The sequence below is a fragment of the Entelurus aequoreus genome, linkage group LG13, assembly GCF_033978785.1.
Source record: "Entelurus aequoreus isolate RoL-2023_Sb linkage group LG13, RoL_Eaeq_v1.1, whole genome shotgun sequence".
NCBI classification, from domain to species: Eukaryota; Metazoa; Chordata; class Actinopteri; order Syngnathiformes; family Syngnathidae; genus Entelurus; species Entelurus aequoreus.
The window spans coordinates 62,106,539-62,125,064 of NC_084743.1; the positions used below are offsets into that span (position 1 = coordinate 62,106,539).

The following is an 18,526-nucleotide window of genomic DNA, read 5'->3' on the forward strand; positions in this document are numbered from 1 at the left end:
CCTGCGTGGAGAGGTTATCAAGTGGCCACAGATCAGCTTGGAGGACGTGCTAGCTATCTCAAAGTTCCAGATGGACCACTGCTCTATGAATCAGTCGGTGACGTCTCTGCCCTGCAGACGTGTCTACGTACAAGAGGATCCCCTGCGGGCCCCACTATGGACTGGACCCTCACGTTAAACTGTATCCACTCAGCATCCATTGCACCAGGGCCGGCCCGTGGCATAGGCCGTATAGGCAAATTCTAAGAGCGCCGTCCATCAGGGGGCGCCACGCCAGTGCCACAAATGTTGGAGAAAAAAAAAAGAAAAGTTGGTACTATTATTTCTAAATACAAAAAATAATCCCACGTTAATTAAAATGCAAAGTAAAGCCTATTTAATAGAAATATTTGTTACAACATTACGCCCCCCCTCCCCCCGCACGGTGCGCCCCCTCCCTTCCTGTATCATGACTCTTTTTGGACGTCACATCAAAAAAATCAACACAAGATGTCAAAACGGCCAAAACTGTCAGGTGCCCAGGGAAGAAAAGGAGAAAAGAAGAGGAGAAATGAGAAAAAGACAGAGGTAGCAGGGAGGTAACGTTAGCCTACATGAAATTATTTGTCTGTTACAGAATGTGATAGTAACCTGGCTTTTTAGCATTAAGCTAATGTTACATGATTTGGCAATTGCTAATCAATAAATAGCTAGTTCTGTTTTAACGACGGGTTAATATTGTGGAGGGGGCTAAATTGTTATGGAAAATAATAATGTAACGTTAGGTAATTACAGTACTCCCACCTTACATTCCTCAGGGACATTTGTATTAGATCTTTTAAGCAGGTGTTTTTTGTTTACATTGTTATTGCCTTCTGGTTAGCTAATGTTTGCCCTGCAGGTAATAGTCACTTTTCCACCACTTTATATATTAGGTATAGTTGTAAGCCTGGTTGTTAAAGTGCACATCATTAATGTTAATTAAGCAATATCACATGAGAGGGAATGCTGTTTTTTTAATTTGAGCACTGCTGTGATTCGGTTAAAGATAATCATAACATAACATTCTCATATAATATGTTAATTTGCTTTCTTTAAGTAAAAAAAAAGGTCAAAGACAAAGCTATTCGGTTTCTTGTGAGTATATACACTTCACTGCCGATGTGGGGGGGCGCCACCTAAAATCTTGCCTAGGGCGCCAGATTGGTTAGGGCCAGGCCTACATTGCACCGGTAACCCAAGGAGGGGTCCCCACATCTGAGGTCCCTTCCAAGGTTTCTCGTTGTCCCCGTTGGGTTGAGTTTTTTCTTGCCCTGATGTGGGATCTGAGCGGAGGATGTGGTTGTGGCTTGTGCAGCCCTTTGAGACACTCGTGATGAAAGGCTATATAAGTAAAGTTTGATTGATTGGGAAAACAAGAGTATTTGGAATAAACCCACACACAGAGTTGCCAGCACATTCTAGCTGCGGTGCAAGACTGAACCACATGCACCACCATGACAGGTTTTCATTAGGGGTGTCCCGATTCCAACTTTTTCACTTACGATACAATACCGATACCAGATCCTAGATTATTGGCCTGTTTTTTTAATTATTTTGTTGTGTGGAATGTTAGAAAATGCTTAATCAAGTGAAAATACTCAAATAGAACAATGGTAGGTATTAAAAAAGCACTAACCTGTTTATTAATAACCACCTGGAATGGACTGTCTTTAAAGTAAACTGGAGTGGTATTTGTTTTTGGGCATAACCTTTAAGAAACTTCTTAAACAAAAGTTTAAGAAACCGTTCACAAAGAAAAATAATTATGCTAAATATCTTGAACCTTTTTTTTTAAATGAAATAATCTCATCAATCTCCTAAGTGAACCATAAACTACTAAACTATGTATTCATGAGAAAGAAGGGGTGTATATTGTAGCGTCCCGGAAGAGTTAGTGCTGCAAGGGGTTCTGGGTATCTGTTCTGTTGTGTTTATGTTGTGTTACGGTGCGGATGTTCTCCCAAAATGTGTTTGTCATTCTTGTTTGGTGTGGGTTCACAGTGTGGCGCATATTTGTAACAGTGTTAAAGTTGTTTAAACGGTCACCCTCAGTGTGACCTGTATGGCTGTTGACCAAGTATGCCTTACATTCACTTGTGTGTGTGAAAAGCCGTAGATATTATGTGACTGGGCCGGCACGCAAAGGCAGTGCCTTTAAGGTTTATTGGCGCTCTGTACTTCTCCCTACGTTCGTGTACACAGCGGCGTTTTAAAAAGTCATACATTTTACTTTTTGAAACAGATACCGATAATTTTGAAACTGACACCGATAATCTCCGATATTACATTATAAAGCATTTATCGGCCGATATTATCGGACATCTCTAGCCACAATAAATCATTGAATTAAGATCATGACGCTCTAAGTAGAATGATGCCGACACGTTTGTTACTGGATACTCCAATATGTTTCTGCCTTGGTAACTTTGTATGTGTAAGTAATCTGCTACTATAACTATTTGACATTTGTTTATATTGACAAATGTGCCGTTTTTCGCTGAAATATTGTTCAACTAAGGCAGAGCTTCTCAATTATTTTCTGTCATGCCCCCACAGGTAGAAGAAAACTGTTCATGCTTCCCAATTTTCCGCCACGACTATAATTAGTATGATTTGTCCGCAAAATAAAAATTGTCCCCTCCAAGGTTTTTCATCGAATCACATTGGGTTGAGTTTTTTTCTAGCCCTGATTGTGGGATCTGAGCCGAGGATGTGGCTTGTGCAGCCCTTTGAGACACTTGTGATTAAGAGCTATATAAATAAACTTTGATTGATTGATTGAAAATTGTTATAAGTACAACTCTGTATAAAATTGTATCCTTAACAATAAAGAAAAAAAAGGAATATTGATGAATTTTGAAACAAACATTAGCATTGTTTAGTCTCCAACAGAAAAGATTAAAACTGCATGAATTTGCCTGAAATACATTTAAAAAAAAGTTACATTTAAATTATAAAACTTTTTTTTTTTAAATGGCATTAACCATTTGATGGTGAAAAATAAAAAATAAGCTCAATAAGTAAAGATAAATTATTGGAGAACAATATATAAAACCTACAAAAAAAAAATGAATCAAACAACTTTTACTAATTTAAAAAATAAAAATGATACTGCATGATACTCTCAGGGGTCCCGCCCCACTATTTGAGAAAGACTGAGTTAAGGACACTCATTACTAGAGATGTCCGATATCGGACTGCCGATATTATCGGCCGATAAATGCTTTAAAATGTAATATCGGAAATTATCGGTATCGGTTTCAAAATTTTCGGTATCGGTTTCAAACCGTAAAATGTATGACTTTTGAAAACGCCGCTGTGTACACGGACGTAGGGAGAAGTACAGAGCACCAATAAACCTTAAAGGCACTGCCTTTGCGTGCCGGCCCAGTCACATAATATCCACAGCTTTTCACACACACAAGTGAATGCAAGCATACTTGGTCAACAGCCATACAGGTCACACTGAGGGTAACCGTATAAACAACTTTAACACTGTTCCAAATATGCGCCACACTGTGAACCCACATCAAACAAGAATGACAAACACATTTCGGGAGAACATCGGCACTGTAACACAACATAAACACAATAGAACAAATACTCAGAACCCCTTGCAGCACTAACTCTTCCGGGACGCTACAATATATACTCCCCGCTACCCCCTAGTAGCCTTTAGCATGTTTTCCTTTTGTAAATGAAATCAACTAAAAAAAAGAATAAAATACAAAACTGGAGTACATTTAGATGTTAAGTGGCTCTCAGCTCTGCACAAGTAACCATGCTTGTATTGGATATATTTTGGATTTAAGCCAATTTCATATGTAATACAATTTTTGCCGATATCGTAGCAATAATATCAGATATTGACAACCCCAGTTTTGATGATAAAAAAAGCAAGTATTAAAAGTGCTTCTTCTACTTAAGAATTTCTTTTGGCAAAATAAAAAAGCTGTATTCGTCACAATATTTGGATATTAGTGCACCAAAGGGGATTCAATATTTGCTTAGAAATAAACTACAAGAATGAGCTTCCATGGCAAAGACGTTGTCTTAGCTTCAGGAGGTCTCAGTCAAAAAACAGCTTAGGGCTTAATAGCAGTAAAGGGACTTCTCTGTTTTCTAATCCAAATAAACCTGCAATAAATTATTGGGGTAACGTTTCATCTCCATCACATTTTTTTTATTTTAAGCTGTTGTCAACAAGACATAAAAGGAGGAATGCTACCCTAGAGAGCTATGTTTTAAATATGTGGTCAGCTCAAAATATTTCTAAGTCTCGATATTGAGCACGCAAGTCGGATGTAGGACTAACCTTATGAATCAAAATGCAACGATACACCTACAGGACATTGTAGAGAATAAGGATGAGGTTAGTTTCTAACTTTAACTAAAACTTTGTTTAGGTTTTGCATCTTCAATCTATTGCCCAGACTCATTTTACGCGCTGTTATTTTGGCGGGCAACCTAAGAATACGTGGACAATGGTCATTTCATTGGGAACAAACAGGAAACTCACCAACATGGACTCAGCAAACACAAACAACAAAACAAATTGGCACCAAGTAAACACAAAGGCTGGATTTGAATAGTAAACTGCTAATTGGCAATGCAACTCAGGTGCGCAGCGCTCCAAACACAAAGCAAAGCTGCAGCGAACTGTGCAAAACAGGAAATGAGAAACACAAAATAAAGGCACGAAACAGGAAATTAAGAGTGAACAGTCTGACTTGTCACTCATAAGGTGGCATGTCAGGAGATTTCAAAGTGTGACACAGTGAGAGTCAGAATATCACAAAATTGGGGCCTTCTTTACTCCCAGGAATGTTTTCCCACCATAGGAATGAAAAAACACTTCATGTTGCCTTGAATCCAGGTGCTGTCAAACCATTTTAAAATGCTTAATCACGATTGCCCACATTTTATCCACAGTTAACTCATAATTAATCGCGATAAATTGCAAGAAATTTTTTTTTAAATATTTTAATATCATTAATTATTAAAATGTATACTTAACATGGGACTGGACAATTTTTTGGATTAAAAACTTTTTTTTAATTTGTAAACATTGTCCTTTTTTTAAAGAGTTCAGAACAAAACAGAGACAAACACTCTTCTACAGACACAGACACCTAATCCAGTCCTTCAGTGCTGCTCCTTCTCCCATTATAACATATATTTATATATATATATATATGTATATATATATATATATATATATATATGTATATATATATATATATATATATATATATATATATATATATATATATATATATATATATATATATATATATATATATATATATATATATATATATATATATATATATATATATATATATATAAATATATATATATATATATATATATATATATATATATATATATATATATATATATATATATATATATATATATATATATATATATATATATATATACACATACACACGTTAGGTCAGAAAAAAACACAGTGGCTATATTATACCTACAAGCCTGTTTCATAGGTTTCCCTTCTCGTCAGGGGATTGGAAACCTATGAAACAGGCTTGTAGGGATGATACAGCCTCTGTGTTTTTTCCTGACCTAACGTATATATATATATATATATATATATATATATATATATATATATATATGACTATATATACATATATGTATATATATGTATACATGTGTATACTTATATATATATGGCTATATATACATATATATATATATATATATATATATATATATATATATATATATATCCATACATACACATATGTGCATTTATATATATATGTATATATATATATATATATATATATATATATATATATATATATATATATATATATATATATATATATATATATATATATATATATATATACACATATACGTGTGTATATATATATATATATATATATATATATATATATATATATATATATATATACACACATATACGTGTATGTATATACTGTATATATATATATATATATATATATATATATATATATATATATATATATATATATACATACATATATATATATATATATATATATATATATATATATATATATATATATATATATATATATATATATATATATATATATATATATATATATATATATATATATACATACATATATATATATATATATATATATATATATATATATATATATATATATATATATATATATATATATATATATATATATATATATATATATATATATATATATACCACCGTTCAAAAGTTTGGGATCATATTGAAATGTCCTTATTTTTGAAGGAAAAGCACTGTACTTTTCAATGAAGATAACTTTAAACTAGTCTTAACTTTAAAGAAATACACTCTATACATTGCTAATGTGGTAAATGACTATTCTAGCTGCAAATGTCTGGTTTTTGGTGCAATATCTACATAGGTGTATAGAGGCCCATTTCCAGCAACTATCACTCCAGTGTTCTAATGGTACAATGTGTTTGCTCATTGGCTCAGAAGGCTAATTAATCATTAGAAAACCCTTGTGCAATCATGTTCACACATCTGAAAACAGTTTAGCTCGTTACAGAAGCTACAAAACTGACCTTCCTTTGAGCAGATTGAGTTTCTGGAGCATCACATTTGTGGGGTCAATTAAATGCTCAAAATGGCCAGAAAAAGAGAACTTTCATCTGAAACTCGACAGTCTATTCTTGTTCTTAGAAATGAAGGCTATTTCACAAAATTGTTTGGGTGACCCAAAACTTTTGAACGGTAGTGTATATATATATATATATATATACATATATGTATAGATATTCTTCTCAAGTGAGGTCTCAATAATGGTGTTTTTTTCCAGTGTCATGCCTTTTTATTGTCAATGGTGCTGTGCATGTGTGCGTTTTCTTTTTCTCTCTTTTACATTGGTGTAAAGCACTTTGTGTGGCAACTTGCCTACGTGTATAAAAAGTGCTATAAGAATAAAGTTTGATCGGTTGATTGATTTGAGACTCGGTTTGGTTGTATCTGAAGCTGGTATCCCGCCTGTAGAGGGCGCCCATCTGACACGTACATGATGAGTGCCGAGCACAAATATATATACATCTTATTTTCCCTCTCATCTTTGAGGCGCCCCCTAGATAATGCCGCCCCGGGCCATTAATGGTTACGGAACGGAGGTCAGGTGAGGTTCCCTGAAGTCGTGTTGCGTGATGTCATGCATGATGCTGGTTTGAACGCCAAGACTTTGTTGGCCTTCAGAGTCGAATTACACAACTCCGACTTTAGAGGTTCTACTATGTTGTTAGTAGCAGCGTGACGTAACTATGCATTTCATCGTTCGCTTCTTTTTTTGGACAAAAATGGTGCACTATTGTAAGAGACTTTTTCAAAAAACACAAGATTCATTGGGAGTACAATTTCTCGATGTCTATTGACTGTGCAGTGGACATTTGTCTCAACATACAAACGTCCAAACATTTCAACACTCTATTGTTCTCAGTTCGACACAACCTTGAAATAAAGTCTATTTTCTAATTTATTGTGATGCTACCCAGATGGTAATCATTCCACTGTATGCTTTTATTCATATTTCTTCACCGTGTTTATCTTGGAAACATTTGTCATCATCAAGTGAGATGATGTAACATCCTCAGTGTTTGTTTTCATTATATTTTGTTTTTTTCCCGGAATCAAACTGAGTTTTTTTTCTTAGATCATTCATTGAATGTAAACATTTTGTAAGGCTCGCACACGTTCATTTGTTCCACGTTGGTGCTGCAGCCAAACCATGGTAAAGATAGCTATTAACCCGGCAGGCACAAGACATTGAAACAACGTTGAGAACTCGTTGGACTAGGTCCTGACGTTGAGCAACTCAAACATAACGTTGAAACAACATGCTTTTTGACAACGCTTAATCAATGTTGGGTTATGACGTTGATTTGACCATTTAATTTTGGTCATTTTCTTATCCCGTATTCTACAACACAAATACAACGTTGAAACAATATGCTTTTTGACAACGTTTAATCAATGTTGGGTTATGACGTTGATTTGACCATTTAATTTTGGTCATTTTCTTATCCCGTATTCTACAACACAAATACAACGTTGAAACAATATGCTTTTTGACAACGTTTAATCAATGTTGGGTTATGACGTTGATTTGACCATTGAATTTTGGTCATTTTCTTATCCCATATTCTACATCACAAATACAACGTTGAAACAATATGCTTTTTGACAACGTTTAATCAATGTTGGGTTATGACGTTGATTTGACCATTGAATTTTGGTCATTTTCTTATCCCATATTCTACAACACAAATACAACGTTGAAACAACATGCTTTTTGACAACGTTTAATCAATGTTGGGTTATGACGTTGATTTGACCATTGAATTTTGGTCACTTTCCAAAACCAATATTCTACAACACGAATACAACGTTGAAACAACATTGCTTTTTGACGACGTTTAATCAATGTTGGGTTCTTACGTTGATTTGACCAATGAATTTTGGTCATTTTCCAACACATATACAACGTTGAAGCAACATGCTCTTTGATGACGTTAATTCAATGTTTGGTCCTGGCGTTGATTTGACCTTTGAATTTTGGTCATTTTCCTAACCAATATTCTACAACACGAATACAACTTTGAAGCAACATTGCTTTTTGACGATGTTTAATAAATGTTGGTGTCACGGCGGGGGGGGGTCGCAGCTTGCTGCGAGGTTTGTTTCCCCGGGATGCAAACGGATCACTCTGGACAGGTCTTGCAGGTAGGAACATGATTTAATCTTGAACAAAACTGAAAGAGGTCCAAGAAAACGGAAAAACAAGGCGAAGGAACAAGGTGCCGATCGCCCTTGAAGCTAAATATTTAGCATGGACTAGAAGACAAGAGACGTGACGAGAGCATAAAGCAAACACTTAGCATGAAGCAAACACTTAGCATAAACTATGGCCTGGAACCCTCAGGGAACTGTGGCATGAAACTAGCAAGACTTACTTGGCAAGGCATGAGACAAACAACTAATGACGCCAGCATGACTGACTGGCAAAGACAGGCTTGAATAGTCCTCTGATTAGCAGCAGGTGCGCGTCCCGAACACCAGAGGCAGGTGAAAATCATAAGTAGCCATGGTAACTAAAACAATCTCAGGTGTCAAACAGGAACTAAAAAAGTCCAAAACTAACAGAACATAACAAAAACATGATCCGGACCACGGATCATTACAGGTGGGTTGTGACGTTGATTTGACATTGAAACTTGGTAATTTCCCAACCAACTACGCGGATACAACGTTAGACATCAACGTTGTCTAGATTTAAAAAACTATTTTGCAACGTTGTTTCAAAGTCAGTTTTAAAGGACATGTATGTATAATCAACGTTGTATCAATGTCTTGTGCTTGTCATGCTGTTCTGTAGATCAGTGGTCCCCAACCTTTTTGTACTTGCGGACCGCAAAATTTGTCCCACGGACCGGGGAGGGGGGGGGGCGTGAATTTTTTATTTTTATTTTTTTGTCATAAAGAAATACAATCATGTGTGCTTACGGACTGTATCCCTGCAGACTGTATTGATTTATATTGATATATAATGTATATATTGTGTTTTTTATGTTGATTTAATAAAAACATTTTTATTTTTTTATTTTTATTTTTTATTTTTTTATTTCTTGTGTGGCCGCGGCCCGGTACCAATCGGTCCACGGACCGGTACCGGGCCGCGGCCCGGTGGTTGGGGACCACTGCTGTAGATCATATTTATACACTGCACACACCCAAAGAAACTTTGGAAATGTAAAATTGATATGTAATGATCTAAAGCAGGGATGGGCAAACTGCGGCCTGCGGGCCACATCCTTTGATCCGGCCCGCCAAATATTTAAACAGAATTGAGCAAAGATCTGTTTTGAGAATTGCCACAACAAAACTGGTACTAGACTTTGACGGACTGGCAAAAAAGGGTGATCAACAATACTGCTCCCACTAAAAGAGAATGTAAGTGTTATTTAACCCCTTTATACAATTGTTATGTTTCTTTGATGTTCTGATATGCCATCCATCCATCCATTTTCTACTGCTTGTCCCTTTTGTGGGTCACAGGGGGTGATGAAGCCTATCCCAGCTGCATTCGGGCGGAAGGCAGGGTACTGGTATTGTTGAAAATATATGTATTAGGATTAAAATAGCCCATGTTTGAGAAGCCTACTCTTAGTTCCAACAGATATGGTATCCATCTGTCAAATTTCAAAAGCCAATGTGGCCCCTGAGCCAAATAGTGTGCGCACCCCTGATCCAAAGATATGCAATATTTATTTACGGTATTATTTTTACTGGGCTTGAAAGACAGCTAAACTCTAAGAATACATAATAGGTATTTAAATATGCACATTGTATTAATAAATAAATGGTGAGCTACATATTCCAAAAACCTGTTACTGCATTTGTGTTCTGGATTATTAATCGGTATCCTTCCAGACATTAAAAAAAACAGCACTTTGTGTGTTTTGTGCCCCTTGCCTGGCCAGTAGTGGACCTGGTGTGTAATGATTTAAGAGCTGAGGTATGAGCGGACACCGAGAGGTTTCCAAGTGATGATGTAAAGACAGGAAACAGGGGCCTTAAATTAGGCCACAAGCTTTCCACTGTTGCACCTTGTTCAGCGAGGTGACAAAGCTCTGACAGTTTTCACTTGCGCACTGGCCAGGGACCTCCTTAGTCAGGCGTCGGGTTGCCAAAAGTAAACAAGGCGCACATTTTCTGTCATTGCCGCTGGCGATAAAAAAAACAACCAAAAAACCTTAGCACCTCTGAACTTTGCAAGGACGGCTGTAAATGCAGCAAATCAATGAAAGACAGTATCGCCTTTTTCTACTCCAAATATCAGTGGCCGGCACGTCTGCAACTTGAAAGGCTAAAAAGATACGTTATTACTCTCAGGTCTATTTTTGTTGACTGGGCTTGTTATCACAGGAAAGTCCTGGGTGCACCTGCACGCCAAGTGAAGTTGGCACCGCCAAACTCACTTTTTATACGCTGAACAACTCATTTCTTTGGACGGGGGAACAGGCTCGGCTGAGATGAAAGAAAAATGATGGCTGAGTCTGAACGTAAGCCTAAAAACCACCTCAACGCTTCATAAATCCCCCAAATAATGGAAGATTTACTGACGTTTGTGGTAGGCGATACTTGTAAAAAAAAATGATGACATAGGTCAGGGGTCTTCAAGGTTTATCAGGCCAAGGAACACCCCTGGACCCCTACTTTTATATCTTGTGTTTTAGATCAAAACGCTTTATTCTTCTTATCTTCACGCTTTATTACACGGTCTAGCTCAGGGGTCGGCAACCCGCGGCTCCGGAGCCGCATGCGGCTCTTTGACCACTCTGATGCGGCTCAGCTACATACTTGCCGACCCCCCCGATTTTCCCAGGAGACTTATGGATCTTAGTGTCTCTCATAGATAACTCCTAGGGAAAATATAATCCTATTTACACTCTAATTACTGAATAAGGGAGTGCCCTAATTGCACTGCAGTAATTGTCCTCTATAGCATTTACATACAGCGTGCCAGCCCAGCCACATGTTGTATGTTGCTTTTACTTGCACACATAGGAGACAGCAAAGCATACTTACTCATCAGCCACACAGCTTACACTGACGGTAGCCGTATCAAACAACTTTAACATTGTTACGTTACAAATATGCGCCACACTGTGAACCCACACCAAAAAAGAATGAAAAACACATTTCTGGAGAACATCCCACCGTAACACAACATAAACACAACACAACCAATACCCAGAATCCCATGCAGCCCTAACTCTTCCGGTCTACATTATACACCCCCGCTACCACCAAATCCCCCCACACATCAACCCCCCCTCCCCTCTCCGTGCGTTGGTTGAGCGGAAGAGTTAGGGCTGCATGGGATTCTGGGTATTGGTACCGTCAGTGTAAGATGTGTGGCTGCTGAGGTAGTACGCCTTGCTGTCACTTATGTGAGCAAGCTGAAACTGCAATCTACATGTGGTCGAGCAGGTATACTGTTTGGGCAGGCTGTAGAGGCCGCTAAAAGCAGTGCCATCACGCCCTGGTACTAGGTAGTCTCCCGGAAATAATGAGAGTGTTGGCAAGTATGACGCTATCAAGCGCCAATCATTCAAAGCTCGCGGGCCGTACTAACATCAAATTTCCATATTAAGGTGTGTGCCGGTGCGTGTGTCTGAGACCCCTGGTTAACATAGCACAAAGAAATTTAAGCTTTGTATGCGGTGTTTTTCATTTTAAATTTAAAAAAATTTTTTGTGGCTCCCATTATTTTCTTTAATTTGTGAAACTTGCCAAAATGGCTCTTTGAGCGGTAAAGGTTGCCGACCCCTGGTCTAGCTCCATCCTATCTTGCCGATTGTATTGTACCATATGTGCCGGCAAGAAATTATACTTATTAGTGATTCCCAGAGCCCAAAAAAAGTCTGAGGGCTATAGAGTGTTTTCTATTGGGGCTCCAGTACTATGGAATGCCCTCCCGGTAACAGTTAGAGATGCTACCTCAGTAGAAGCATTTAAGTCCCATCTTAAAACTCATTTGTATACTCTAGCCTTTAAATAGACCCCCTTTTTAGACCAGTTGATCTGTTGTTTCTTTTCTTCTCTGCTCTGGCCCCCCTCTCCCTTGTGGAAGGGGGGGAACAGGTTCGGTGGCCATGGATGAAGTGCTGGCTGTCCAGAGTCGGGACCCGGGGTGGACCGCTCGCCTGTGCATCGGTTGGGGACATCTCTGCGCTGCTGACCTGTCTCCGCTCGGGATGGTCTCCTGCTGGCCCCACTATGGACTGGACTCTCACTATTATGTTAGATCCACTATGGACTGGACTTTCACAATATTATGCTAGACCCACTCGACGTCCATTGCATCCGGTCTCCCCTAGAGGGAGGGGGGGTCACCATACTTGCCAACCTTGAGACCTCCAATATCGGGAGGTGTGTGGGGGGGGGGGGGGGGCGTGTTTGGGGCGGGGGCGTGGTTGGGGCGTGGCTAAGGGCGTGGTTAAGAGGAGAGTATATTTACAGCTAGAATTCACCAAATCAAGTATTTCATATATATATAATATATATATACATATGTATGAAATACTTGACTTTCAGTGAATTCTAGCTATATATTTTTATTTTTATTTTATTTTATTATACATATAAATAAAAGACATACTTGAATTTCAGTGTTCTGCAGGCTATCCAGTAGGTGGCAGTATTGTCCTGTTTAAGAGCGTCACAACATTGCTGTTTACGGCAGACGAACTGCTTTACGGTAGACTAAACGTGACTGCTGTTGTTGTGTGTTGTTACCGCGCTGGGAGGACGTTAATGAAACTGCCTAACAATAAACCCACATAAGAAACCAAGAACTCTCTCTCCTTGTTGTGCACTCTACTCTCTAAAAGCCGTAGATGTTATGACGTCATTGGGCAGGCAAGCTGCTGGGAAAGCGGACGTGAGAACGGCTGTCCCCACTCAGGTCCGCATTGAGTTGGAGGGGGCGTGGCCTCCAGCTCCGGCTGAATACCGGGAGTTTGTCGGGAGAAAATCTCTGCCGGGAGGTTGTCGGGAGAGGCGCTGAATAACGGGATTCTCCCGCTAAAAACGGGAGGGTTGGCAAGTATGGGGGTCACCCACAGCTGCGGTCTTCTCCAAGGTTCCTCATAGTCATTCTCATTGACATCCCACTGGGTTGTGAGTTTTTCCTTGCCCTTATGTGGGATCTGAACCGAGGATGTCGTTGTGGCTTGTGCAGCCCTTTGAGACACTTGTAATTTAGGGCTATATAAATAAACATTGATTGATTGATATTCTACAATACTAATAGTATATCGCCGCTACTAGCTAGCTGGCAACTAGCGGATCAGTCACTAGCTTGCTCAATTCGAGTGCTAATCGCTAGGGGACAGGTATCGTTTACATTTTAATGGATACCAGTACCGAATCAGTACTTTAAAAACAGTTTTCACAAGAAGCCCTGTTAAACGCTAAGGTAGCTTAAATGTATCCATCCATCCATTTTCTACCGCTTATTCCCTTTGGGGTCGCGGGGGGCGCTGGAGCCTATCTCAGCTACAATCGGGCGGAAGGCGGGGTACACCCTGGACAAGTCACCACCTCATCACAGGCTTAAATGTATAATACCAAAAAAAAAACAGCGCTTGGTACACTTTAACACAGGTGGCTCTTAACCTTTTTGACCCAACTGAAATATTAGGACTGAATTAGTCATTTTAATAAAAAATAATTTTATTTTTAAGATACTTACAGTTTAACATGAATCAATTTAAGTGGACCCCGACTTAAACAAGTTGAAAAACTTATTCGGGTGTTACCATTTAGTGGTCAATTGTACGGAATATGTACTTCACTGTGCAACCTACTAATAAAAGTTTCAATCAATCAATCAACAGGATATACCTTGTCAAATGATATGAAAGCAGGTGGTAATCACCAAGATTATTATCAAGGTTTAGGTCAGGCTGATTACACAAATAAATACTAATCAAATACAATGCAAAAGAAGTCACCCACAATAACTGATTACAAAAATGATTTACATACAATTATGCACTGCCAATATTTAAAAAAAAATTTAACTAAATTAATAGTAAATAATAATAATAATTAGAGATGTCCGATAATGGCTTTTTTGCCGATATCCGATATTGTCCAACTCTTAATTACTGATTCCGATATCAACCGATACCGATATATACAGTCGTGGAATTAACACATTATTATGCCTAATTTTGTTGTGATGCCCCGCTGGATGCATTCAACAATGTAACAAGGTTTTCCAAAATAAATCAACTCAAGTTATGGAAAAAAATGCCAACATGGCACTGCCATATTTATTATTGAAGTCACAAAGTGCATTTTTTTTTTTTTTAACATGCCTCAAAACAGCAGCTTGGAATTTGGGACATGCTCTCCCTGAGAGAGCATGAGGTGGTTGAGGTGGGCGGGGTTGAGGTGGGGGGAGGGGGAGGGGATAGTGGGGGGTGTATATTGTAGCGTCCCGGAAGAGTTAGTGCTGCAAGGGGTTCTGGGTATTTGTTCTGTTGTGTTTATGTTGTGTTACGGTGCGGATGTTCTCCCGAAATGTCATTTGTCATTCTTGTTTGGTGTGCGTTCACAGTGTGGCGCATATTTGTAACAGTGTTAAAGTTGTTTATACGGCCACCCTCAGTGTGACCTGTATGGCTGTTGACCAAGTATGCCTTGCATTCACTTCTGTGTGTGTGAAAAGCCGTAGATATTATATGACTGGGCCGGCACGCAAAGGCAGTGCCTTTAAGGTTTATTGGCGCTCTGTACTTCTCCCTACGTCCGTGTACACAGCGGCGTTTTAAAAAGTCATAAATTTTACTTTTTGAAACCGATACCGATAATTTTGAAACCGATACTGATATTTTCCGATATTACATTTTAAAGCATTTATCGGCCGATAATATCGGCAGCCCGATATTATCGGACATCCCTAGTATTACCCTTTTTGTTATGATGCTCATTGAAAGAAATGCATATTTACTCTTTGATGACACGTTACTAAATTGATGCGGGGCACGGTCTTTAAATGTTGCTTTACTTGATCTCCCTGCTTCAGACGTAAAGTTACGAGAAAAGTGCTGACTCTACAAGCCTATGAAATGTGTGGAGATCATCACAATCATGACAGTCAAAGGTCTTGTCAAGGGTGTGGTTTTATAGAACTGTGGACTCAGAGAGATGAACATCCAAAACCAACATCCTGGTGCTTTTCATGTTTTAGGATCCGTCACTCTTGGTTGCAATAAACATTTGTGCATCGTTTGAAGCCTAGTAATATCATTTTCTCTCCTCTCCTTGTCCTTGGACGAAAGTTGATGTGATGATGGAGCCTTGACTTTTATTCACGATCATTGTTTCATGTGTGAATACGACTCGCTCAGGGCCTCACGCCTCGTCCTTCGATTTCGGATCAACATTTGCCATAAAAATAAGTGTTGAAATGCATAGTTCCAGCTGCAATAACAGGCCCCTTCTCTCTTTAATTACCATTGGTTGCTTGCAAAAAAGAATAATAACAGGTTAAACAGTGGATGGAAGTTGTGGTAGCTCACGCGGTTTGATGCGCACAACTCTGAAAAAGAGCTATAAAAGTAGGGGTGTGCGAAGCGCAACAAAAATAAACCACAAAAACTCTTCAAAAATGGGAAAATGGAACAATAGGCATCATCGGGCGATTGGTACCGGGTCGCAAAAGAATTTTTTTAAATTTATTTATTTATTTATTTAATCAACATAAAAAACACAAGATACACTTACAATTAGCGCACCAACACAAAAAAACTCCCTCCCACACTCATTCACACTCATTCGCACAAAAGGGTTCTTTCTTTCTGTTATTAATATTTCTGGTTCCTACATTATATATCAATATATATCAATAGAGTCTGCAGGGATACAGTCCATTAGCACACATGATTGTATTTTTTTATGACAAAAAAAAATACCATACCCCCCCCGGTCCGTGGGGCACATTTTCAAGCGTTGACCGGTCCGCAGTTACAAAAAGGTTGGGGACCCCTGATCTAAAGTAGTAAAAGTAAAAATACTGTTTGTTTTTCGTAAAAATGCTCAAGTAAAAGTAAGAATTGTGCAGAATTAAAACTACTATGATAAGTAAATTGTATCCATATAGTTAGTTTAGCAGATGTAAAGTGTCATAATTAAAGAGATGATAACGAGTTAAAAAAGTGCACTTTTTTTTTTCATCATTATTGTGTCACCCTGAGTCCACATTGTCAAGGTGAAAAAGGTATTTCAAACGGCAGTTTTAGCTATATATATATATATATATATATATATTAATATATATAAATATGCATATATATATATATATATATATATATATATATATATACATATACATATATATGCATATGTATATATATATATATATATATATATATATATATATATATATATATATATATATATATATATATATATATATATATATATATATATATATATATATATATATATAATGCGTCATTTGCGTGTATGTGTTTGGGAGTGTGCCGTGTCGACTGGGGGCGCGATAACCAGAATACTTGTATAGAACATGACAAACTACCTACCGACGTAGTCGTGTTTTGCTTTTTTTGTGGGGACAGAAAAGCAAGCCCAAATAAACAACCACAAGTTAAAAAACAAGCCCAAAAATCAGCGACTCACAAACTTTGCAAGCCACTATATATATATATATATATATATACAGGTATATATATATATATATATATATATATATATATATATATATATATATATATATATATATATATATATATATATATATATATATATATATATATATATATATATATATATATATATATATATATATATATATATATACACACACATGTATATATTAACGTATTGCAGCACAACAATGACGGCCTAAACGCAAGCAAGATCTGCGTTATCAGCCAACCAGGCACATCTTCCTTTAGGAAACTTTCTTGTTATTTAAAAAAAAAAGTAAATAAAATGTTAAGTAAATTTATTTTTAATTATTTCAAGTATAATAAAAAAAATTTTTTAATGTAAAATCAAGAAACTGCATAACTGCAATAAATGGAAATTAATCATTTGAATCACATTGTTTTTTGACTCAGTTTGCCTATTGAACTATTACTGTCATACTGTGTACATGTACTGTTTAGAACTTATATTTTAAGCTGAATTTTATATTTATCAGTGAACTCTGTGGAATATCGCTATACATGACAATATTGCAATACTACATTGTATTGTTAAGTCCTTACCAACACCTTGCACCAACAAAAACGTACAGTACTGGTACTTATCTAAAATAAGATCTAAAATCCCATATAAGCATGTATACTTGTGGAAAGCTGGACAGCCTGAATTTCCTCCATTAAGCACACCAGATTGGTCAGTCTTTAATTTTAATCAATTTGTTTACAAAAGTAAATATGGTAGGCTACAGGTGACGAGCAGCTACACAACAGCTAAGCACACAATAGCACACAAGTTGTCCCTAATTGAACAACATTGCAGTCCAAAACAGCACATTTGTCAATATAAACAAGTATCAAATAATTATAGTGGCATATTACTTACACATACAAAGGCAGAAGTGTATTAGAAAGTATCCAGTAACAAATGTGTCCGCATCAATACATATATTGTCTCGTGAGCTTAACTTAATTAATTATTATTTATAATTACCACTTCGCTTCAACTTAATGACAACATAAGTATGTTCCAGGCTGTTAATAATAAATAGGTTAGTGTCATATCTACCTTCTGTTTGGGTCATTTCTCTTGATCAAGCCTTTTATAACTCTACAAACTGCAAAATAATACGAGTATGATTGACTATCAATGTGGTATCAATGAAGTGAAAAAGTTGTATCGGCACACCCCTACTGGAATTTACATGAAATA

The 18,526-nt window shown here is 37.2% G+C and overlaps 1 protein-coding gene across 3 annotated transcripts in view; it reads right to left on the bottom strand.

Annotated features, from left to right (window-relative positions):
• Window positions 1-18,526, bottom strand: part of LOC133663943 (elastin-like) — a 216,348-nt gene that overhangs the window by 160,983 nt on the left and 36,839 nt on the right. For 2 of the 3 annotated variants that reach the window (XM_062068684.1, XM_062068681.1), the window contains exon 1: window positions 4,541-4,597. The exons of the other annotated variant lie outside the window; for it this stretch is intronic. The gene's annotated coding sequence lies outside the window, so the exon portion shown is untranslated. Of the gene's footprint in view, window positions 1-4,540; window positions 4,598-18,526 lie in introns of those variants that run through there. 3 annotated transcript variants of the gene reach the window in all.